Genomic DNA, 25370 nt, shown 5'->3' with positions numbered 1-25370 from the left:
TTGATTGGCAAGATTCCAAGGGGAAAAATCCATTCCAACAGGAGTTTTCACCAGCACAGCCATTTTATTAGGTTGGTGCAAAAGTGTTTTCAGTTTTAGCCGTTACTTTCAATGGCAATTTCAATTACTTTCAAAACTGCAGTTACTTTTGCACCAACCTAATACACTGAGATTGCAACAGATGATGAATTTTGGATATTTAGCTTTTTTAAACAGAATTTTGTTTTACTAAGAGAAGCTCCTTTGGGGGTCAGCAGAGCACAGCAAAAGCAAACAGGGGCTTGAATGACAGCTCTGGGCTCACTCCTAGCTCTGACACTGTGTGACCCTGAGAGTCCCTTTACCCCGAAGCTGCTAACTGGGGAGTAACAAGGAGCAGTGGTGGGGGCGGGGAGCTAATGTTTGTGAAGGGCCTGGCACATGGCAGAACTCGACACATGACTTCCCTCTGCCTCCACCAGGAAGGGAAAAAACTCAAGTACAAACCAATCAACCGGATTCTGCAAGCTTGCTGAGCGAGCCTCAAAGGGAAAAGTATTTTAGTTTATGCAGTGTATCGTTTGTGAGCCAGACCCAAGCTCGGAAGATGATTACAATCACAGTTAGGAAACGGCCCATCGCCTCTGTGGGTTTACAAACAACTGCTCTAGCAAAGTCTAGGTTCTGGCTGTTTCCAAGGACTTTGTCAAGGGCACTCAGCACTCTCCCCATCTGAACAGTGGGAATGTTGATTACATCGTTCTAGACACCATGCGAAAAGTTAAGCTGTTAAAGGCTGGGTTCTCACCTTTTGAATCTATGGTCCTGACTTTGAAATTCTAGTTCATTTATTCCTGAAATAAACTAACCCTGTGCTGTGGACTGAACTGCATCCTCCACTCAGCCCCCACAAATTCAGATGTTTAAGCTCTAACCCCCACTATGACTGTATCTGTAGATAGGGTCTTTAGAAGGTATTTAAGGATAAATGAGTTCATGAGGGTTGAGCCCTAATCCAATAGGACTATCACCTTCTAAGAAGAAGGCAGAGAAATCTTTCTCTCTCTCCACCTCGTGAGGACACAGTGAATCAGCCAGCAAGCGAGGGAGAATTCATCACCAGAACTGGACCCTGCTGGCACCTTGATCTCGGACTTCCAGCCTCTAGAACTGGGGGAAATTTCTGTTGTTTAAGCCACTCCATCTACGACATATTGTTATGGCAGCCCAAGGTGATGAATACATTGCAAAAGAAGTACTTTAATACTATTATTACATATATTTTTGAGGGTCTCACTCTGTTACCCAGGCTGGAGTGCAGTGGTGTGATCTTGGCTCACTGCAGCCTCAACCTCCCAGGGTCAAGCGATCCTCTCACTTCAGCCTCCCAAGTAGCTAGGACTACAGGCACACACTGTGACGACCAGCTAATTTTTACTTTTTGTAGAGACGGTGGTCTCACCATGTTGCCCACGCTATACTTTATTATTTTTGAACATGGGACTGTTAGACACCAGCGGCCCCTCCCTTGCCTCATTTCTTATCTCAACTTGAACCAGATTTGCAGACAGGATTCCATGGGGAGACTTTACAATGCTGAGTGACAGCGGAGCGTGGTGGTCAAAGTGTGGATTCTGGAGTAGACTGCCCGGATTGGAGTCCCAACCTTTCCATGTACTGGCTCTGAAATCCTGAGCACATCACCTACCCTCTCTGAGCCTCCGTGACCTCCTCTGTACAATGGGGTAACCAGCTCTTCCCTCACTAGCTGCGAGGATTAAATGACTAGGTATAAGCGCTGGGATAGATGCTGGAGTGCAGGGAGCCCTTCGGTTGGCTGCTATTGTTTGGATGGCAGCCCACTTACATTTGAATCCTGCTCCCCCTGCTGCACAAATTACCTTCTGAGAATCATCAGACCTTTTGGAGTCCACCTCCGCCCGTAAAGTGGACTGGCTTATTGTGATCTATATGAACTTCTGGGACATATTCACAAAGAAATGGCATCTTTTTTCACCCTTATCTCCTTCCTGCTGGCTGGAATGCAGACATAAGGGCTGGTGCTTAGCAGCCACTTTGGACCATGAGGCAGCATGCCACAGATAGCAGAGCAGTGAGACGGAAGGAGTCTGGTCACCTGCTAATGGAGATGCCTCCATACCAGCCCTGATCATGTCTCACTTTTATTGTACACTTATTACGGATCAGAACCTTTGGTAAGTCATGATTATTATGTAGCTTTCAGGAATTCCTTTGAAGTGAGCAATGTAATCCCCATTTTACCAAGAAGGAACTGAGGTCAAGATTTAACGTGCCTTGTGCAAAACGTCACAGCTAGGAGGTGGCAAAGCTGGGGCTCCCATATAAATCTGTCTGCCTCCACAGTCACCCTCTTCCAACCGCAGCCCCCTTCTTCCCATCGCAGCCCCCACTGCTGCCCTCCACAGCCCTCCTCGCCAGCTGCCTCTGCCACGCAGAGGATTGGTCAGGGCTGTCCCCGACATGAGCCCTGCCCACCTCACCCCAGAACCTTCACCAGCAACCCCTTCTTTCCTGGAGTAGGCAGGTCCAGGAGCCACACTCTGAGCACACATCCTGCTCTGCCACTTGCTGCATGATCCTGGGCAAGTCATTTGGCTTCTCGGGGCCTCTATTTTGTTCTTACCAAAAAGTGGGGATAAAAATGCCAACCTCGCAGGATTGGGAGGATTCAGAGACAATACACAAGGCAGCCCAGTCCAGAACTCGGAGCACAGAACAGGCGACAGGTACTGCTGGTATTGCTCTTGTTAAGATGCCAGTGCAGCCTGTGAGGCTGTCCCTGGCTGGTCCTGGTTACTGCACTTGCCTTTGGCTCCTCGAGTCCTGCTCCCTTGGGGCCCCCTTGGTTGGCCAGCGCCACCTGCTGTACAGGCAGAGATGCCATGTCCTGGCATTGGACTTGAATCACTGATCTCCCAGTGGATAGGTCGCACACCCCAGGTGAATATGGCAGAAGGAACTCTGTAAGTATGAAAATAGCCAGAAATGGCCCATAAAGTCAGAGACATCGAAATCACCACCCCCTCAGAGTTCATCCATCACAGGCACTCTAGGAAGTACATTTGCTTTTCAAACGCTCACAAGTGAAGCCTAGGTCAGTGGTCATGTTTCCGGGGCACAGATGGAGAGCTGCCCAGGGTGGCCGGTGCCTGGGAACAATTCGATCCCTGGTGAGCAGGCATATCTGGGAGCTGGTGCCTGTCCCACAAGCCCTGCTTCTTGCCCAGTGGAGTGTTATGACTAAAAGTGTGGGCTGGAACCAGACCGTCTGGATTCAGGCTCGGCTCCTGTGAATTTGCTGCATATGATGACCTACACAATTAGGTTCACTTGCAGGAAACTGTTTCCTCTGGTAAATTCGGGTGAATTTCAGACCCACTTCAGAGGATCGTTGCAAGGCCCACTCACGCAACACACAGGGTGCTTGCTGAGCGCTGGGCACAGCAGACGTCGGTGCATGAACAGACATCCCAGGCCTCCTGAGTTTACATTGCATGGGGGGGAGGGATTAATGAGGGATTAATGAAACTTACAAAGTCCTCAGAGCAGCACCTGACCCTTAGGAGGCCTCCAGTCCATGCTGTTATTTTGGAGGTGTTTGCAGCTATCACTTGAGAAAGTCAAGAGTTGATTATGGTCAAGTCACTCCCCTCAAACCCCATGAAGGAGGCAGGGCAGTGATTATTCCCCCAGTTTACGTATGGGAGAAGGTGGGGCGGGACACTGGCATAGCTCAGGTCTATTTGGTGTGTCATTTATCTCACGCACACACACACACACACACACACACAAGCCCATGTGTAGATGGGGATACTGAGTCACGGGGAAGCAGAGTTAGTACAGAATCACACAACTGGGCAGAGACCAGGTGAGGTCTTGGAGTTTTTTTGTTTTTGTTTTGTTTCGTTTTTGAGACAGGGCCTCCCTCAGTTGCCCAAGCTGGAATGCAGTAAAATACAATCACAGCTCACTGTAGCCTCCAATTCCTGGGCTCAAGCAATCCTCCTGCCTCAGTCTCCTGAGAGCTGGGAGTACAGGCGTGTGCCACCAAGCCCAGCTATTTTTTAAAGTTTCTGTGGAGATGGGGTCTTGCTATGTTGCTCATGCTGGTTCTCAGACTCCTGGGCTCAAGTGATCCTCCCACCTTGGCTTCCCAAAGTGTTGGAATTACAGGTGTGAGCCATTGCACCTGGCCCCAGGTGAGGTCTTGAACCCAGGTCTGCTGTCTGCCAGCTCCAGGGTCTGCAGGGCTCTTCCTGCAGAGGGGCACAGTAACAGCTCTCTAGGTGCCATCCTCAGATGTGACCCCATCAGTGCCCCATAGCCTTACTTAACAGGCCACAACACAGAAAACGCCTCCTTGTCAAGGCCTTTGAGACATCAATGCATCTGAGATTTCGGGAAGACAGGAAGGAATACCCTGACGTTCCTGTTGGTTTCCTGGGAAGAGGAAAAGTGGCAAACAGTGGTGACCACACCCAATGCTCTAGAACTTTCCTGTCCTGTCACCTTGTCTGTATCTGCATGGCCTCGCCTGGCCCAGGCCTGGTAGTCCATCACTGGGACTATTCTTACATTTTTAACGGAATTTTTGTTTTGAATCGTAACTAGTGGGTACAGTTTGGCACCTGAAGGGTACCGAAGGGGTGAAGGTAAAAGGTAAAGCTGGCCCTGCCCTAGTCCTGCAGCACCCAGTCCCCTTTCTGGAGGCGCCACTATGGAGCTGGTCTGTGCATTCATCGGTGCTTCTGTGCCCTGAATGACGGCTCGCCAGACACATCACATCTCACTTGCTTCTTTCTCTGCAGAAAGGGCTCCAAGACGTCCCATTTTGTGGTGAAGGCTGCACCATATTCTGCTGTGAAGATGGTCCACGGTGCATTTAGAAGCCCCCGACAATACATGAAGCGGTTACTCCTGGTCTCCGCACACATGGTGTCTCATGCACCTGGGAACTGGGTTGCTGGGTCAAAGGGCATGTGTGTTTGTAATCCAAATGGACCCATTTCATCCTCACCAGCAGCATAGACTCACCTTCCTCCCAGGGACCCCTGTCTCTGGGCCCACAGGCAAGAGTCCCACCCCTGCCCCTCCGCTCACACCATCTGTGGCTCCCTCTGCGACTTGTTTCTCCATCTGTGAAATGGGTGTGGATATTGCCATAGTAATATGAGTGGAGGTGGAGGTTAGATGGGGCGGTGTGTGTCAAGGGTCTGATCATCGTCCATTCTGATCGCCACCTTTCACAGTGTCTGTCGGATGAGTGTGGAACTGGAGGGGAAGTGAGGCCCAGCCTCTTTGTGCCTTGAGTGCCAAGCTGGGGGCCTGGACTTCATGTCAAAGGCAGAGGGAGCCACAGAGGCCGGCTCCGGAGTCCGGGGCGTGGCTCCTTCAGCACCGGCGGCGCCGGGCGGGGATGGCGGGGCACGGGCCAGGCACCTGCACCGGGGAACGCGCGGGGAGGCGGCTGGGCCAGGGGGCAGGCCCGAGCCACGTACCAGCCCCAGGGAACCGTCCGGGTGTTCTCAGCCGCGCTGCGCCGGCGCCCAGACCCCATCCAGGGGCGCCCCCACTGGGGAGCAGGGCACGCGCGACAGAAGAGGTGGGGGACCCAAGTCCAACCACCGAACCGCAGCCTCCCGCGATACCGCGCAAGTCGCTCGCCCGCCGGGGCAGCCGTGCAGCGCCCTCAGCTGCTCCAGGGTCGCGTGGGCGGGACCGCCAGAGGGGCCGGGCCGCTCCGCGCGTTGCTGTACTCCGGCCTCCGGCCTTTCCGAGCAGCCCAGGGCTGGGCGGGGACAGTGGGCGGGGCAGAGGGGTGGGCGGGGCAGAGGCTCTGGGCAGCCCCGCCCCACCTGCCGTTCACCCAGCGGAGGCCTGCGCCCGCCCTGCAGTTACGTAAGTGCCCTCAGCGGGCGAGAGGGTAGCCTCGCCCGCGAAGGGTCGTCTTCTACATTATTTATATGACTTTTAATATTTTCGAATCACACAAGAATACATGATACATCACCACTGTAGCGAAATTAGAAAATTCAGAGCAGCTGCTCTCCGGGAGTCCTTTTCAGAGTCAACCACCTGTTAACCCTTTGGTGTACCTCCTTTACATAAAAACATTCAAAGTATAATTTAAATGATAGTTTTAAACATTAGAAATGGCCACGAGCTCCACACCTCCTTCCAATGGCAACGCTTCCATGTTTGCACATCCCCTTCCCGCCCGAGACAGGTGAGCTGGTGACAATCACAGGGTTCACCATATCTGTGGGTGGTAATTTTTGCGGTTGCCTAGAGACGGCACAGTCCCTGGAGCCCAGCGGTCTGGGCTCATCAGCCACCTCTGCTGGGTGCCGGTGGGCTGGTGACTTCACATATCTGGGGCTCAATCTCGTGGTCCGTTCACTGGAGATAATAATAGTGCCTATTACCTAAGAAGGTTGTGGGATTAATGATTCAATATTCCTAAAGTACACAGGAAGCACTCAACAAACGAGTAAGCTATTATTACTGAGGTCTTCTTCATGTATCAAGAACAATGTGCACTAATTATGTAATAACATAATTTGGTCTTTGCATACTCCCCCAAAGCTTGCCACTCCATTCCCTCGTTTTCTTTTTAAATCAACCAATATCTTCAGCAAATAAGTCACTACAGCTCTGTATTCTTTAGTTCCTTGCTGTATAGAATGCAGATAGTATGAATAGCACTTGCCTCCCAGGGATGTTTGAGGATTAAATGAGATGCTGAGGGGTGAATGTATATAACTGACTGAGCAGGATGCCTGACATGCATTACCTGGCCAATAAGAACGTAAACAAGCTGAGTGTGGTGACTCACACCTGTAATCCCAGCACTTTGGGAAGCCAAGGTGGAAGAATCACTAGAGGTCAGAGATTTGAGAACAGCATGGCTAGCATAGCAAGACTCCATCTCTTTAAAAAAAAAATTAGTTCAGCATGGTGATGCATGCCTGTAGTACCAACTTGGGAGGCTTAGGCAGGAGGATCGCTTGAGTCAGGGAGTTTTGATGTTAGAGTAAACTATGACGGCACCATTGCACTCCAGCCTGGTCAACAGAGCAAGATGTTGTCTCTTATACACACACACACACACACACACACACACACACACACACACACACACACCCCTATTCTTATCACTGCATGTTGTCCAGTGCTCAAGGAGAAGCAAACCTGGGCTGGGAATCTAGAGCAGGCAAGAAGCCCAAAGGTCTAGGGCACTAACCCATCCTTCCTCAGTGGCGGAAACTGAGTCTGGAAGAGGGTAAGTGACTTGCCCAAGTGAAATTCCATCTACCTCCCCATGAAGCTTCTCAATTTAGTCCAATTAAGTGTAGCAAATACATGCTGAGACTGCCTCCTTACCAAAATGAGTACAAAATAGTCTCTGAAAATAAATCCTTGAGAATAGCTAACAAATTACAAAATGTAAGAACATTCAAGTGAGACCCCAGTGTTTCTACATCAGAGGATACAAAAAGCCACTGGAATCTAATCAGTAATTGGTGTTGATATAGGAATGGACAAATAGATGAATCGAACAGAAGATGGAACTAGAATTAAATCTAGAACATGTGCTAGACTGGTTTATGACAAATGTAATAGTTCGATTCAGTAAAAAAGAATAAATTAACAATCAATATTGCTGGTAACTGGCTAGTCATCGGAAAGGGGAAAATGGATTCTGGCCTTATGCCAAATACAAAAGTAAATTTTAGACGGATTAAATACCTAAATGTAATAAAGTAAACAATAAAAAATTTGCAAGAAGGCTTTGGGATCACAAAGGTATGCTCATCTGAATATGTTCAACTGAAACACCTTCACAGATTAAAATATGGAGACGGGAAACTATTTACAACAAACTCAAAATGCCCTGCTGAACTCACAGGAGAATCCAGAGAAGTGCCCAAAGACGACGCCTCTTCACAAAAGAGAGGAATAATCAGCCCAAACCAGAGTGGCTATGAAAATGGAAATCCGGGCCCTGGCGGGTACAGGCACCTGCAGCAGGAACTTCAAGCTGGAGGGATTCGTACGGATATAGAGGACAGAGGAACAAAGCCGTCTCTGCAGCTTCTGGGTGGAAACACATCCACAATGCTAGAGGGTCTCTCCTGAACTTCTGTAGCCAGAGGACTGCTCTGTTGTGTGTCTGAGGTTCAAATTTATACTGCCCCTAAGGTCAAGAAACATCACCCAGGCAACGAAATTGAAATATTATCGTTACAGATTGGTAGCGCCCCCTGGAGCCTAGAAGAAGCAAATGCCAGTGCTGTCTGGAGAAAAGCATCCTCAATCTACTCCCATCACCGCATACCCTGCCTGAGCCCATAATAAAAACCACCCAACACACAGGGAAATGACTCAATGTAAGCAACAGTCAGCTGAATAATAAACAATATGTTCAGGTCCTCAAGCATTTCTGATAGTAGACATCTAATTCAGAGAGCAAAAATAATCATGTATAAACATAAAATGTGTTAAGAAATTAAAAATGGAATTTAAAAGTTCAAAGAACAAAAGTCAAACAAAATGACCAGGAAGAATTGAGAAAGAACCAATTAAAACATCTTGTAGTAAGAAATACAGTGAATGTGCTAGGCATGGTGGCACATGCCTATTGTCCCGGCTACTCAAGAGGCTGAGGCAGGAGGATCTGTTGAGTGCCGGGGTTTGAGACCAGCCTAGGCAACATATTGAGACTCTGTCTTTAAAACAAACAAACAAACAAACAAACAAACAAACAAATTTAATGATTGAAATTGAAACCTCAGATTGCCTGAAGACAGAATGAACGAGAGGACAGATCTGAAGATATTACCGAGCATGCAATGCAAAGTGACAAAAAAAGATAAATAGGAGAGGTTTGAAGACATGCATGATAGAATATGAAAGTCTAACACTTGTCTAATTGGAGTTCCAGAAGATTAAAATAGAGAAAGCCGAGGAGAGGCAATATTTGAAGAGACAGTGCCTAAGAATTTTTCACAACTGTTCAAAGATGACAAATTTCAAATCTAGAAAAAACAATGTACATCAAGCAGCATAAAGAAAAATAATCTACATATAATAATTTCAGATGAAAGAAGACATCAAGAGAAATCAAGAAGCAACAAAAACAGAAAAGATACTCCACAAAAAATAAAAGTGACCATATGTCACCAATTCCAAGATATATATTTTTCCACAATTTAACACGTTTCAAATTGGGACTAATCTTATCATTGATGGGGTCTTACAATTATAACTGGAGGTTTTTTATTTCTTACTGTTAATAAAATAATAATGGATTGCATATTTAGTGGTATCTTATGAACATTTATGAATGAAATATGGTAAACTGGCCACAGAGTTGTCAACTGAAATAATAGAAACCCAAAGACAGAGAACTAATACATTTAAGATGCTGAGAGAAAATAAGGAGTTGAGATTTCTGTTCCTATTCATGAGGAAAACTGGACAAACTATATGAAAACATTTTGTTTTCAGATCTTGGGCAACAAACAGAGCACAACAGTAATCTCTGAGAGAAGAAAAGCAAATAAAGTGAATTCTGTGATGACTTGGCACTTTTTCAACTGTAATGCAAGAAGAGGAACCCAAGCAGAGGACGGTGATTTTGCTGAGCTGAGGACAGGTAGAAGGCAGAGAAAGCCAAGGAAGCTGGGATTTGAGAGGCAGAGTATCAGACAAGAGAGAGCTATGCACATAAAGAGCTCTAAAACTCTACATTTGGGTCCTCTTGAAGCTCTGAATGAATACTAAACCAAACATATATCAGATGAAACTTTTTGCATTTAGGCAAAGAAAAGCTACAAGGGAGCTGAAAATTGAATAACTACTGGATCTCTCACAAGACTGGTTGACATTTGAGTTCTAATCAGTCACAGTGGAAAGACCTTGCTGAATTCCCTTGGCATTCAGTAGAGAGCCCAGAATGGTCATGACTTAGGAAAAGGGCTGACTGAGCGATCATGTAAAAGCAACCCTAGGATCCAACCTAACAAAAATTAAAACTAAACTGCAAAGGCATCAAACTGATCTGCAAGTAAATTAAGTGTTGGACAGAACAAAGCCAAACACTCTTTAAAGGAAGAAAGCAAAACTCAACACTCAATGGCATAATGTTCACCATGTCCAGCTTCCAATAAAGATTATTAGACAAATGAAACATGAAAATGTGAACTTTTTCAAATTATTCTTTGATGATAGTAGTTTGAAATTGGAGTTTAGTAACAATGAGATGTCTACAAAATTCCTCAAATATTAGGAAATTAAGCAAAACACTTTAAAATAATACATGGGTCAAGGAAGAAATCAAAAGAATGATTGAAAAGAGGGGAAATATAGTAACATATTTAGGAGTGAATGATAATACATACTGTGCACATAAAATTAGTGGTCTAATTTGTATGTTAAAAATGTAGATGTTAGAACTAAAAAACTGGACAAAAAACACAGATACCAATTACCTCTCCCTCCACCCCTTGGCAACCACCATTCTACATTGTACCTACGAATTTGACTACTCTAGGAACTTCATATCAATGGAATCATAAAACATTTGTCCTTTGTAACTGGCTTATCTCACTTAGCATAATGTAATTCATGTCACAGAATGTGTTTTACACATGATTTGTGAGAAAATAAATTGAGGTTAAAGCATTTATTGTTTGAGATGACAATTGAGATTTTGATTCCTTTAGGATTTGATTTATTTTACCATTAAAAATGGTAAAATGTCTATGTTAGTCACTGAAAACATGGAAGTAAACTGTATAACTTTAAGACAGTAGAGGAAAAAGAAATAAGAAAAAAAGCTCGAGCAATCCAAAAGAAGAGGGAAAAGAGGGAGAAAAGGAAGTAAAGAAAAAGCAAGACAAGTAAAAATACGAAATCAGATGGGTAGAAAGAACTCCAAAAATATCTGTAATTACAGTCTGTTTAGGTGAATACGCTGGCTGGTTATCATGTTGGATAAAAATGCAAAACCCAACTGTATGCTGTTTTCAAGAGATGTACCCAAAGCACGAGGAGGACACAGGAAGGTTGAAAGTCAAAGGATGGAAAAAGGCATGAGAAGTGAAAGATAGCTGCAGCAGCTCTGAATATTGGACAAAATCATTAGATTAAGATTAGATTAAGTAATAATTAGGATAAAGAGGTTTATTACCAAATAATAAATTCACCATGAAGAGATCCCAATTCTAGAACTTCATGCATGACACTGTATATAAAACAAAAATACATAAAACAAAGATTGAGAGAACTAAAAGGATAAATTGACAAATTCATTCCTTTGGTGGAGCATTTTAACATGTCACTTAAATTATTTTTATTGTGGTAAAATATACGTAACATAAAATCTGCCATTTTAACTGTTTTTAAGTGATTGTAAGTTCAGTGGTATTAAGTACATTCGCATTGTTGTGCAACCATCACCACTACCTATCTCTGTAACTTTTAGGTCATCCTAAACAGAAACTCTGGACCCATTAAACACTGACTCCCATTACCCCTCTCTCTACCCCTTGGCAACCAGCATTTTACATTGTATCTGTGAATTTGACTACTCTAGGAACGTTGTATCAATGCAATTATAAAATATTGGTTCTTTGTAACTGGCTTATGCCACTTAGCATAATGTAATCCATGTTATAGTATGTGTCAAAATGTCTTCCCTTTTAAGGGTGAATAACATTCTGTTGCAGGTACATGTAACAGATCATCATATTACTCATTCATCTGTTGATGGACACCTGGGTTGCCTCCACATTTTGGCTGTTGTGACTAATGCTACTATGAACATGAGTGTGCAAATATTTGTTCAAATGCCTGCTTTCACTTCTTTTGAGTATACCCAGAAGTGGAACTGCAGAATTGTATCTTAATTTTATACTTTTTTTTTTTTTGAGAAATAGCCATATTGCTTTCCACAGTGACTTAACCATTTTAGATCCCAATCAACAGCATATGAGGGTTCTAATTCCTCCATATGCTCACCAACACTTCCTATTTTTTGTTTTTGTTTTTTAAACAATAATAGCCATAGCATCAGTCTGTTTGGGCTGCTATAACAAAACCGCTATAGACTGGTTAATTTATAAGCCATAGAAATTTATTGCTCACAGTTCTGGAGGCTGTAAAGTACAAGATTAACTCACCAGCAAATTCTGAGTCTGGTGAGGGTTTGTTCTTTGCTTCATAGATGGTGCCTTCTGGCATTGTCTTTACATGGCAGAATGAGCAAACAGACTCTTCTGGGCCTCTTATTAATCCCATTCAAGAAGGTTCCACCTCAGTACTTAATCACCTCCCACAGGGTTCACCTCTTAATACTATCACATTGAGGATTCTGTTTCAACATATAAATTTTGGGAGGACATGACATTCAAATCATAGCAGGCATCCTAATAGGTGTGACGTTTCAACATACTCTTTCATTAACAGGCCAAAGAGTAAAAAAGAGAAATTGGTAAGAATAGAGAAGATTTGAACAACACAATTAATGTTTTTGATTTAATGAGCACATGCAGAATCCTCTGCCTCTCATATAAAGAATGCATAATTTTAAGAATGATACATTTACAATAGTGAAATAAAATTTACTGAAAATAAATCTATTGACATATATGCAAGACCTTTGCACAGAAAATTATACTTCCATATAGAAAGATGTTTAAGAAGACCTACATAAATAGGAGGATTCATAACTGGGAGAACTCTGTCTTAAAAGATGTCATGCCTCTCCAAATTGTGTGATGGGTTCAGTGCAATTCTAATCAAAATCCCAACAGGGTTCTTTGCAAAAGTTGCCGAGCTAGTTCCAAATTTTATATAAAAGAGAAAAGAACTAAGAATAGCTTAATTGCTCTGAAGAAGATGAACAAGTTAGGGGAACTTACTGTGACAGATATCAAGACTTGCTATAAAGCTAAAGTAATTATGGCAGTGTGATATTAGCATGGAAATAGACGAATGGAATAAAATAAGCAGACCATGCATTCATGGAAGCTTGATATATGTCACAGGTTGAATTGAGAAAGGATGGGGTTCTAAATAAGTAATGCCAGGACAACTGGTTAGACGACTGGTTATTCCCATGAGAGAAAAACATAAATAGACTCTCTAGGCCCCATTGTACATAAAACGCAATTCCAGAAGCATTTATTCTCAAAACAAAACAGTAAAACTTGAAAACATTTAAAAGGGAATATGGGAGATTATTTGTATTGCCTCAAGAAAGGGAAGCATTGCTTTAACTAAACAGAAAAAGTGCACACATGATATTATTATCATTATTATTTTAGAGACAAGGTCTCACTCTGTTGCCAAGGCCTAGAGTGCAGTGGGGTGATCATAACTCATTGCAGCCTTGAACTCCTGGGCACAAGTGATCCTCCAGCCTCAGCCTCCCAGGTAGCTGGGACTACACGCATGCACCACCATACCTGGCTAGCTTTTTTATTTTTTGTAGAAATGGGGTCTCATTATGTTTCCCAGGCTGGTCTCAAACTCCTGTCCTCAACTGATCTGCCTGCCTCAGCCTTGTAAAGTGCTGGGCTTACAGGTGTGAGCCACTGTGCCTGGCCCTACTAAATTAAAGTGAACATTTCTATATAACCAAAGGAAACTATAATAATATGAAATGACAAGCCCTTAATCAAAAGAATATATGTGCAAGGGGCCAGATGCGGTGGCTCATGCCTGTAATCTCAGCACTTTGGGAGGCTGAGGTGGGTGGATCACATGAGGTCAGGAGTTCGAGACCAGCCTGGCCAACATGGTGAAACCCTGTCTCTACTAAAAATACAAAAATTATCTGGGCATGGTGGTGGGTGCCTGTAATCCCAGCTACTCAGGAGGCTGAGGCAGGAGAATTGCTTGAATCCGGGAGGTGGAGGTTGCAGTGAGCTGAGATCGTGTCATTGCACTCCAGCCTGGGCAACAAGAGCAAAACTCCATTAAAAAAAAAAAAAAAAAGAATATATGCAAAACATGTACCTACCTTACTGTACTTACCTTACTTTGGTTGGCAAAGATTTAACATTCAGCCAATACTATACACTGGCAAATATGTGGAATAACTGGTTTCTTATAGACTGTTGGCTGATGCCTTTGATTGGGTGGATTGAACAACAAAAATTCACTTCTCACAGTTCTGGATGGTGAAGTTCAAGATCAGAGTGTTAGCATGGTCAGGTTCTGGTGAGGGCCCCCATTTTGTTTTGTAGGTGGTCACCTTCTGGCTGTATCCTCACGTGATGAAGAGAGGGATTATCTCTCCCCTGTCTCTGCTTATAAGGGCACTAATCCCATTTGTGAGGACTCCATCCTCATGACCTAATTATCTCCCAAAGACTCCACCTCCAGACACCATCAGAGTTAGGATTAGAGATTCCACATATGAAGTTTAGGGGGACACAAAAACTCTAGTCCTTAGTAGTTGGATAATAAATTGGCATAAACATTTTAGAAAACGTAGTATCTTGTAAAGTTGAAGATATTCATGACCATGACTTAGCAATTCCATCTCTATAACATATACTCCAGAATAATGTTTCTCAATCAGGGGTGACTTTGCCTTCCGGAAGGCACTGTCTGGAGATACGTTTTTGTTGTCGCATTTTGAGGGAAGGATGTGATTGGTGTCTCTTAAGTAGAGACCAGGGATACTGCTATGTATTGTACAATGCCCCCCTTTATAAAGAATTATCCTGCCCAAAGGTCGATAGTTTTGCAGTTGAATATCTCTCCTCTAGAAATATCTTATGCATGTGCATCAGAAGATAAGAATGCAGGTGCCCATAGTGGCACTGTGTAAAATGAATAAAACTAATGTCCATTCCCAGTTCAGTCGCAGATATCAAAATCGATTTTAAAACTTGATATTAATTAAAAAATAAAATGTGGAAGAAGACGTATGATACCATGTATATGAAATTGGAAAAAGATACACACATGCTTGAAGATAATGGTTGCCAAATAGGGAGAGGTGTGTGGGATATGGCTAATATTCTATGTGTTATGTTGAATGGTGAGTCCATCTATGCTTGTTTATTATTTTATCTTCCTTGAATATAGTAAAACCTTGAAGTCATGTCCCAGAAAGCACAGATATCACAATGCAACAATTAGTGATTGGATCCTGTTCTCTGACCAGCCCCTGTTCTCAAAAGGGATAATCAGAACTTCTCACTGTCTGGAGGGGCGGTGAATATAGACGTGGCTGTGATCATTCAAAGCTTTCTTGGGTTATTCCAGGACCACTTGCACATGGTATAATTCCACTGCATTTTGCGTGTGTGTGTGTGTGTGGGTGTGTATACACGTGCCTTTCCTTACAGGCAGTATACGGATGCAAATGAAATCCTCTTATTGTGCTTTAGAGAACATATATGTGTTGTATACATGATATTTGGCATTCGTACAACATTTCATACTCAAAACATTTTTAAAATAATAGAAAACTTCTTTACTTAAAGGTAGTTTATAAGGTCACATTTGCCAGCCAAACCACTTTCAAATTTTCCTGTACTGCAAATAAGCACTGTGTAACTGTCCAGTGGAACTAAGTTTTCTCACACTCTCAAGAAAATCTTGGAGGCTGCATAATAAGTCTATGTGTCCTGGAGACTTTCTACCAAGAATAAAACTCAGAAGCTATTTTTAAAAACAGACGCATATTTAACTATATAAAAAGTTTATTGTTGTGTGGTAAAAGATGCCATGAAGTCAAGAGATGAACGCTGGATCTGGAAAAAGTACTTGAACGCTGGTGACAGGCAAAGGGGTAATGGTTATGCTGAGAGCTGTAAAAGTGGACAAGACAAAACGTACCAACTAAAAATGGGCAAAGGATAGAGAATAGACAGTTCTCAAAAGTGCAAATCAAACCTAAAAGAGCAAATCATATATATATATGTGTGTGTATATATATGAGTATATATATGTGTGTGTATATATATGTGTGTGTATATATATGTATATAAAACCAGGTGCTCAAATCCACCAATGGACAGAGAACTGCACATTAAAATAACAAGGACATCTCACTTTGCACCCATCAGAGTGACAACATTTACACATGCTGCAGCGTGGGTTGAGGCTGGCAATGCAGGAAAGACATCGAAGCAGAAGGGTGTGTGTTAGAGTCTTGAGAAGGTAATCTACATTTTTTTTTTTTTTGAGACAAAGTTTCACTCTCGTTGCCCAGACTGGAGTGCAATGGCATGACCTCGGCTCACTGCAACCTCCTCCTCCCGGGTTCAAGACATTCTCCTGCCTCAGCCTCCTAAGTAGCTGGGATTACAGGTGTCCACCTCCACGCCTGGCTAATATTTTGTTGTTGTTGTTGTTGTATTTTTAGTAGTTACAGGGTTTGGCCAGGCTGGTCTCGAACTTCTGACCTCAGGTGATCCACCCGCCTCGGCCTCCCAAAGTGCTTGATTACAGTCATGACCCACCGCGCCCAGCCCCTATTTTGTTTTTAAAAAGGAGTATTTTGAATGGTCCCAACACAAAGAAACGATAAACATCTGAGATGATGGCTATGCTACTTGGCCTGATCTGATCACTGCACATTATATGTATCACAAAATCACTATGTACCCCATGAATATGGACAATTATTATTTGCTAATTTTAAAATGTAAATGAAGAAGTTTAGACCTTCTTGGCCAGGCACGGTGGCTCACATCTGTAATCCCAGCGCTTTGGGAGGCCAAGGCAGGTGGGTCTCTTGAGGTCAGGAGTTCAAGATCAGCTTGGCTAACATGGCAAAACCCCGTCTCTACTAAAAATACAAAAGTTAGCTGGGGGTGGTGGTGTGTGCTTGTAATCCCAGGTACATGAGAGGCCAAGGCATGAGAATTGCCTGAACCTGCGAGGCAGAGGTTGCAGTGAGCTGAGATTGCACCCCAGCCTCGTTGACAGAGCAAGACTATCTCAAAAACAAAAAAAAAAAAAAAAAAAAGTTTAGACCTTCCAACCAGCCATTCCACTCCTGGGAATCCATCCCATAGAAATAAAAGTAGTTCTGCTATCTGAGGGTTTGTGGAAGAATATTTAGCACCCACGGCTGTCGGTTGGTAATGACAAAAGCACATCAACCCGTAGGGAAAAGCTCTGTGAACTGTGGGATGGCCTCAGCCTGCCAGTCTAGAGATTTCCCCAGATGCCAGCAGGAATTTGCATGAGGTGTTGATGAGCGTGAAAAGTGAGAAGCAGAAAATGTGATTATCACGAATTCATTTTGTAAAACAATGACCCCCAATCCCCCATATGTATGTATGTATATATGAATGTAGTTATTTATTCTTATGGAGAAAAATATTACAAATATGAAATAAAACAAGCTAGGTTGTTAACATGAGCTATTTGGTGGGGGATATGATATGGGAGGGGGAGGAGGAAGTAGCCATAATAAAAACATCATGCATAAAATTAGTGCATTCCTGGAAAATTACACACACGTATCTGCTCATGAGCGGAAGCACGAAGGCAGGGTCACCTGAGTGTTTGCGGATTACCCTTGGGTAGCAAGATTCAAGGTGACCTTTGGTTTCTTTTTTATATCTGCCTGTACTGTTTGAATTCTTTCCAATGAGCATGTATTATTCATGGAAACAGAAAGAGCCCACAGAAAGCTGTTTTCATTGAAAGGTAGAAAAGACAGAAGAATGCCCAGGCATAGGGACCCTGTCGCTGGCAGACTCTCCCTGTGCTGGTCCATGATGGAGAACCTGGAGACTCAGCCTGCCTCACAGCCCTCCTGACTGATCCACCCTGATTTTTTTTTTTTAAGACAGAGTCTTGCTCTGTCACTCAGGCTGGAGTGCAATGGCATGATCTTGGCTCACTGCAACCTCCACCTCCCGGGTTCAAGCAATTCTCCTGCCTCAGCTTCCCGAGTAGCTGGGACTATAGGCATGTGGCACCATGCCCAGTACTTTTTGTTTTGTTTTGTTTTAGTAGAGATGGGGTTTCACGATGTTGGCCAGGCTGGTCTCAAACTCCTGACTTCAGGTGATCCACCTGCCTCGGCCTCCCAAAATGTTGGGATTACAGGTGAGAGTCACCTCGGTCAGACCCACCCTGTTCCTGGAGGAAAATGCCACAGGCCCCTGGTCCCATCTCCCTGCCCCAGGGAGGAGCCCTATGCTGTACAAAAGCCTGGATCAGCTACCTTCATATTCACCAAAAGATGGACAGTGTTGACCATTGCCTTTACAAGTTTTTGAGACAGTTATAGATTCACATGCAGTTGTAAGAAATAATATAGAGAGATCCCATATCCATCCCCCTTTATTCAGACATCTCTGGTTTAACATGAACTTGTGTGTGCATGTTTAGTGCTATGTCTCTCATCATGCGTAGGTTTGTGTGCCCAGCACCGCAGTCAAGATACAGAACAGCTCTAAACAAAGAAGCCTCAGCTACCCTTTTATAGCCACAGTCATTTCTCTCTTCCCTTCCCCAAGTCCTGCCAACCACAGATCTGTTTTCTATCTCTATAATTTTGCCATTTTGATAAAGTTATATAAATGGAATCACACTGTCTTTTTCACTCGGCATACTTCTCATCCCTGTCTTTTTGGATTTGAAAGTGAACTGATGAAGAATATGCACTTGGTGTGGTTTCCTGATCGTTTTTGTCTGAGTGAACATGGTCAAGTTACCTACGCTCTCTGTCTCCTCTGGAACATGGAACTGGTGCAGGGATGGAAGGAAGGAAGCTTTTCTGCCATGAATGCTGGCAGTGTTCACCAACTGAGCACATTGAATGTGCCAAACTCTGTTTTAGGTGAGCCATGAGTGTCATCTCCTGAAACAGCCTAACTAGCCTATGAAGTAGGTTCTGTTCTTCTCAGCACTCAGATGAGGGAGCGGGGGCTCCAGGTGATGCAGGGAGTGACTGGTGGAAGCAGGATTCCAGTCCCAGACTGCCTGGCAGGCATGGGGCTCTGGCCCTTGACCTCCCTCTTCTGGATCAGTTCAAAAGCCTCTAGTGCCCACCTTCCCATCAGCCTCCTTGCAAAGGCTGCACCAGCTTCAGTGGTGCAGTGCCCTGTTCAAAATTCACAAATCAGTAGATGTTCCAGTGTGGCCTTCAGGGCTCCCCATGATCTGACCTTGCCAGACCCTCCAACCTTGTCTGTCCTCTCAGGGATGGCAGGTGGGAAATTCATGGCGTGGTGCTTATGCTTCCAGCCCTGTGCACATGCTGGTCCCTCTGCGTGGCTTCTGCTCTTCTTGTCCAACCTCAAGGATTTTCTCCTCTAGGAAGCCTCTCTGGACTCCTTAGGCAGCCTTCACTCTGCAATTTTTTTTTTTTTTTTTTTTTTTGCTACGGTCTCACTCTGTTGCCCATTTTGGAGTACAGTCACATACATTACTCACTGCAGTGTTGAACTCCTGGCCTGGCCTCAAGTGAATTTCCCACCACAATCCTTCCGAATAGCTAAGAGTACAGGCACTTACCACCACATCTGGCTAACTAATTTTTTTGTAGAGACAAGGTCTCCCTGTGCTGCTCAGGTTTGCTTGAACTCCTGGTTCCAAGGGATCGTTCTGCCTCAGCCTCCCAAAGCACTAGGATTATAGACATGAGATACTGCACCTGGCCCCTTCCTCTGCACTTTTATAGCCCAGGGCTACCCCATCATAATGATCCATGTACCCTTCTGTCTCTCCCACCGGCCCATGAGCCCTTGGGGGCAGAAACAGCTGTTTCCCTGCTGTGTTCCTGGTGCCCCCAGCACAGTAGATGTGCACCAGTGTTGGTGGGATCTTCCACGGGGCTGGTGAGGTCAGACTGCTCTTCCACACATGCTCACAGGCCTCCTTTAATCCTGCCACTCACATCCTGCCCCAAGCACCCCCAATGGCTCCCTTCCATCTGGAAGGTCAAATCCAAACTCCGGGTCTTCATGCTCCTGTTCACCGGGCCTGGGACACTGTTTCTCTTCCTCTGCTTCTAGCTAGCTAATACTCAAGCTAACCTCAAGGAAGACTCTCCACCCCTCAGACCAAGCCAAACTCCACGTTACATGGTCTCCTACCACCTTCTCTTCCTCCTTTAGAATGATCACACTCGTAGATAAATAATTGTATAATTCGTAATAACTAAAGGTATGTGCACATCCTGGAAACTGTGATACGGGAACTCATTTGGAAAGAGTCTTTGCAGGTATGATTAAGTTAGGGAGCTTGAGAAGAGGTCCTCCTGGGCTATCTGGGTGAGTCCTCCATCCAATGACAAGTGTCCTTATAAAAGGCACTCAGACAAAGAGGAGGAAGCCGTGTGAATATGGAGGCAGAGACTGGAGTGATGTGGCCACAAGCCAAGGAACTCCTGGAGTCACCAGGAGCTGGAAGAGGCCAAGGAGGATCCTCTCCTAGAGCCTCTAGGGGAAGCACAGCCTTGCCAACACCCTGACTGTGGAGTCTGGCCAGGCATAACTGTGGGAAAATAAACGTCTGTTGTTTCAGGCCTCCCAGTCTATGATACTGTATTAGGGCAGCCCAGGAAACAAACCCAGAGTCATATATATTCACTCACTTAATCCCCACCCAAACCTATGCAGTTATTATGATTAGAAGATTAATCTTACAGATAAGGAAACTAAAGTTTCACTTACTTGCCTAAGGTCACCACGGGCACCTCGCAAAGCTGGAATTTAATCCTGGCAGCCCAGCCCCACAGTGGTGGTGGTGACCACACTCTACTCTGCAAGAGCAGCAGGAACTGAAGTTTCTTTCCAGCATCCTTGCAAGTGGCCATCCCCTCACAGGTGTTGGGTGCTCACAGCTTCCCAGAGAGGAGTCCCTCTGATGAGAATGTTTGTCTTTATAGGGAGCTGAAACCTGCCTCCCTACCACTTCCAGGTGTGGGCTCAGGGCGCATGGGGCGGGGAGAGCAGCTTTGGCTTCGGAAGACTGGTGGCTTCCACACTGCTTGCTGTGAGTGAGCCCCTGGGCCCCGGCCTCTCGTCCCTAATAGGGAGATCTTGGTGGTACCTGCCCTCCTGCCTTGTAGGTCGTCCTGAGGGTTATGTAGTGACCACGTGGTGGCAGTGGGGGTGGATTCCCTGTGAAGCTACATACAGACCCTTCCAAGGCCTGAGAGGGCCTGAGCTCTGGGTTCATGTGGTCATGCTTTTGGAAATGTTTTCCAAAAGCGAGATATTTTAGCTGTAACTGGCTAAGCTGGCTGCCAGAGTTGCCAAGACAGGGTTCCACAGACAGAAGAGCTATAACAACAGAAGCTTATTTTTCACAGTTCAGGAGGCTTCAAGGCTGAGATCAAGGTGTTGGTTTCCTCCGAGTCCCCTCTCCTTGGCTCACAGATGGCCGTCTTCTCGCTGCGTCTCCACAGGGGCTTCCTTGTGTGTCTCAGTCTCTTCTTCTAAGGCCACCAGGCATATTGCATTAGGTCCCACCCTCAGGACCTCATTTAAGCTCAGTGACCTCTTCAAAGGTCCTGTCTCCAAATACAGTCACATTCTGAGCTCCTGGGGGTTAGGGCCTCAGCACTCAGGTTCTGGGGGACACAGTCCAACCCACGACGCCCTCTCTTTCCCTCTGCCACCCTCATCACGCTTCCTCTCATTTGGGAGCTGATGGGGAGGCCAAGGGCATTTTGGGGATATAACTGAAGGGGGGTTGAGTTGGGGATGCTTTGGTTTGGGTTTAGTGGGGTGTGTTTATGTAGGTCTGAGCCAGTCTGTGTGGGTTGAGCCATTGCTCCCTGAACAGGCTAATGGCTCCCAGGACTGCTCTCCTCGCCACGGCACTGGCAATGCGTGCTATGGTGCCTGGTACCAGGAGTCTATGGGCAGAGGAAGACACATGAGGGTTGAAAATGTAATTCTTCCAACAGGAGAGGTCTGGATTTGCAGACCCTCAGAGTCACAAGGCAACTGGAGGGGTCACATAGCCCAGGACTGCTCAGCAGGAGTCACATGGGGCATTCCTGGGATTCGTGGACCTTGCCACTTTGAGGCTTCAATTCAGTGGGATGTGGAGGAGCCTGGGCATATGCATTTCTCCTATGCCTCTCCAGGGATGGGCACCAGCACTGAGGTTTAGGAGGTGTTGGTCGAGTCATGTTCTGGTTTGCAATTTTTCAGTTGCTTTTCATCATGAAAATTAATAAAATCCCAATAAGAAACCTGGAAGAAATAGAATTCTTCCAAGTCTTAGCATTCATTTATGAAATAATGATAGACCTTTCTCCAAATTTGAAAACAATCTCAAAAAACTACATGACATTACCAATAATGAGTTATGAGACTGACAAAGTTTTCCAATCAACATTAAAATTGTTCCCATCATTATAGGCGTACTCTGAATTATCTTTCTGTTTTCTCCACAGGAAAAATATTATAAAATCATTGGCTTCCAAAGAGGTAATCAAAAATGACAAAGAAGCCAAAAAAATGTAAAAAAAAAAAAAGGTATTATAAAGGTGGATGTCAGGTATCCAATTAATAAAATTTTATATTAGTTTTCTAATGTTTTTGCAATGTTTTTGATATTTGTCAACTTAAAATATTTTAAAATTTGTCTTGTTTTGTTATTATTCTAAGTAAGTTTTCATTTTTGACCAAGTCTTGTACTGGGGTTTTTAAATTATTCTTCCTAAGAGGGACTATAGAGGCCCCAGGTTTTACAAAACCTGGATCCACTAACTACTAGTTGCCTGTTCAAAAGTCATTCTTCTTCTTTTCCTCACTAATGGAACCCTGACTTTGTTTCAGGCAGAAATGTACCTTCAATTAAAAAAAAAAAAAAAAAATCCTTGGCCGGGCATGGTGGCTCACGCGTGTAATCCCAGCATTTTGGGAGGCCAAGGTAGGTGGATCACCTGAGGTGTGGAGTTCGAGACCAGCTTGGCCAACATGGCAAAACTCTGTCTCTACCAAAAATACAAAAATTAGCTGGGTGTGGTGGTGTAGGCCTGTAATCTCAGCTACTTGAGAAGCTGAGGCAGGAGAATTGCTTGAACTCAGGAGGCGGAGGTTGCAATGAGCTGAGATCACACCATTGCACTCCAGCCTGGACAACAGAGCAAGACACCATCTTAAAAATATATAATAATAATCCCAGCCTCCTCTGAAGCCAGGACTGGCCATGGGACACCGTCCCAGCCAATGAGATAAAACAGAGCTCTCTGGGGAGAGTTTTCAGGAAAGCGGTGAAGTGGAGCTCACCTAGTGTGGGTATGCCTTTTGTTCTTCCCCTTCTTGACTGGAATAGTGATAGGAAAGAGGCAGCCAACTTGCCGTGTAGAAGACACTTTGAAAAAGAAAATTACATCCTGAGGGTGAAGGAGTGAGAGGAACAGCTTGCCTTTGGGTATCTTGTTAAGAGAGAATAAAAATCTGTTTAAGCCACTGTCTAGTTGTGATCCCGATTACTCACAGTCAGACATAACCCTTAACCTATCACAGGTATCAAAGTACCACCAGCTGGGCTTTTTAAACAACAGAAATGCACTGTCTCACTTCTGTAAGCTAGAAGTCTGTGATCAGGTGTCAGCTGGTCCACGCTCCCTATGAAGCCCTGGGGAAGGATCTGTCCTAGGCCCTTCTCGTGGCTTCCGGGGGTTTGCTGCCATCTTTGATATTTCCTTGGCTAGCTGATGCCTCGACCTGATCTCTACCTTCATGTTCACACGGCATGCTCCCCTTGCTTGTGTCTCTGTATCCAATTTCCCCCTTTTATAAGGATAGAAGGCAGACTGGATTAGGGATCCAGCCTACTCCAGTGTGACCTCATCGTAGCTAATTACACCTACAACGACCCTATTTCCAAGTAAGGTCATATTCTGAGGTCCTGGGAATAAGCACTTCAATATATGAGCTTTTTTGGGGGGGGGGAGGGGGGTGGTTAGCAGGAACGTGGGAACACAGTTCATCCCATAATACCTGGGCATTGTCCCTGATTGTCCCTCCCTCCCTCCTGCCCACGTCCAAGCCATGAGCAAGTCCTGCCAGTTCTGCAGGCAGACTGCTCTGATGTGCTGATACTTCACTGTATTAGGGTGGGGGAGGCCCCCACACTGCCTCCTTGTCCCCACTCTTGACTACTTCAGCCCATGCCCCAAGGGCAGCCAGGGCATCTGCTAAAGATAGTCTCACATCTGCTCACAAATATCCTAGTTCCCCTCCACTCCCTGAACCTTAGAGGTCTGCACTTCCTCCTCTTCTGAGGTTACGCATGGTCATGTGACCTGCTCTGGCCAATGAAACGTGAGCAGAAGAGATGAGCGTCCCTTGGGACGGAAGCTTTCAAAGCCAGCATAATTGTCACCTTTCATTCACGCTGCTGCACCATGTGGGTGCTCAGCTGGGAGCCCACCTTGGGCTCCCCACTGCTCCGATGAACAGAGCCCCACTGACAGAGGAAGGATGTACCATGTAGCAACACACACCAGGGAGATTTGGGTTTGGTTGTTACTGTGGCTAACACAGCTTATCCTGACTGGTGCAGTTTAAAAAATATCAATCTGAGCATAGTCCATGGGACCACCTTCCAGGCGAGACAGTCTCCAAACTCTCCCCAGCCTGCCAGACCTTGCAAGCGCTGCCCCTCTGTGCCCCCACGCCCCATCTTCCACACTCTCCCTCTCACCATTCTGTGGCCCAGACACTTTTATCAGATTCTCAAACATGTCCTGTTCCCTGCAGTCAGGGTGTTCCCCCATGCTGCTCCCTTTGCTGGGTGCTCTTCCCTCCCTTCTCCTTGCTAGAAAGTAAGCTCTGGTGGGCGCCTCTTCCTCTCTGCTGTTCACTATGGTGTCCCCACATCTTCTTGACTGCCTGGCACACAGTAGGTGCTCAATAAATATTTGTCTAATGACACTGAATGAATGAGTGTTTGCCCAGCTGAGTCCTGCCCCTCCCAAGTCTCAGCTCGACAGCACATCGTTCATTTGGCTATGACCTGGTGATGTGGCTTTGCTGGGGGCAGCCTGGGCTGGTGGGGGAAGCTCCCTAGGTTGGCATATGTCCAGTTCTGCCCCTTGCTGGCTCTGCCGACTTTAGCGTGCGCTTTAACCTCTGACTTTCAGACCTCTCATCCGTACAGAGGGGGACATGGATCTCCGGGGTCGCTGCGTCTTCCTGACCACTGACGGCCAGGACGGCCCCAGCCCCGCTTTACCTGCAAGCTCCACGCCAGGCTCGAGCCCCCGAGGGTAGGGATAGCTTCCCGAGGCCCGAGCCTTGACCAGAGCCTGAAAGCTCCTCCCGGGGGTTGCTCCGACTCAGCGAGGCGCCAGGGTGCCCGGTGCGGCTGAGTGCGCTCAGCGCCGGGACCCC

The 25370-nt window shown here is 45.4% G+C and overlaps 1 long non-coding RNA gene across 1 annotated transcript in view; it reads right to left on the bottom strand.

The window, feature by feature from the left end:
* The window catches only part of LOC105555280, a 41868-nt gene extending 16498 nt beyond the window's left edge, over window positions 1–25370 (bottom strand). The window contains exon 1 of the long non-coding RNA XR_001008451.1: window positions 25213–25370. This is a non-coding gene — a long non-coding RNA (uncharacterized LOC105555280). The remainder of the gene's footprint in view (window positions 1–25212) is intronic.

Source organism: Mandrillus leucophaeus, unplaced genomic scaffold (genome assembly GCF_000951045.1).
Source record: "Mandrillus leucophaeus isolate KB7577 unplaced genomic scaffold, Mleu.le_1.0 Scaffold68, whole genome shotgun sequence".
NCBI classification, from domain to species: Eukaryota; Metazoa; Chordata; class Mammalia; order Primates; family Cercopithecidae; genus Mandrillus; species Mandrillus leucophaeus.
This window is presented reverse-complemented; position numbering and strand designations above follow the sequence as displayed.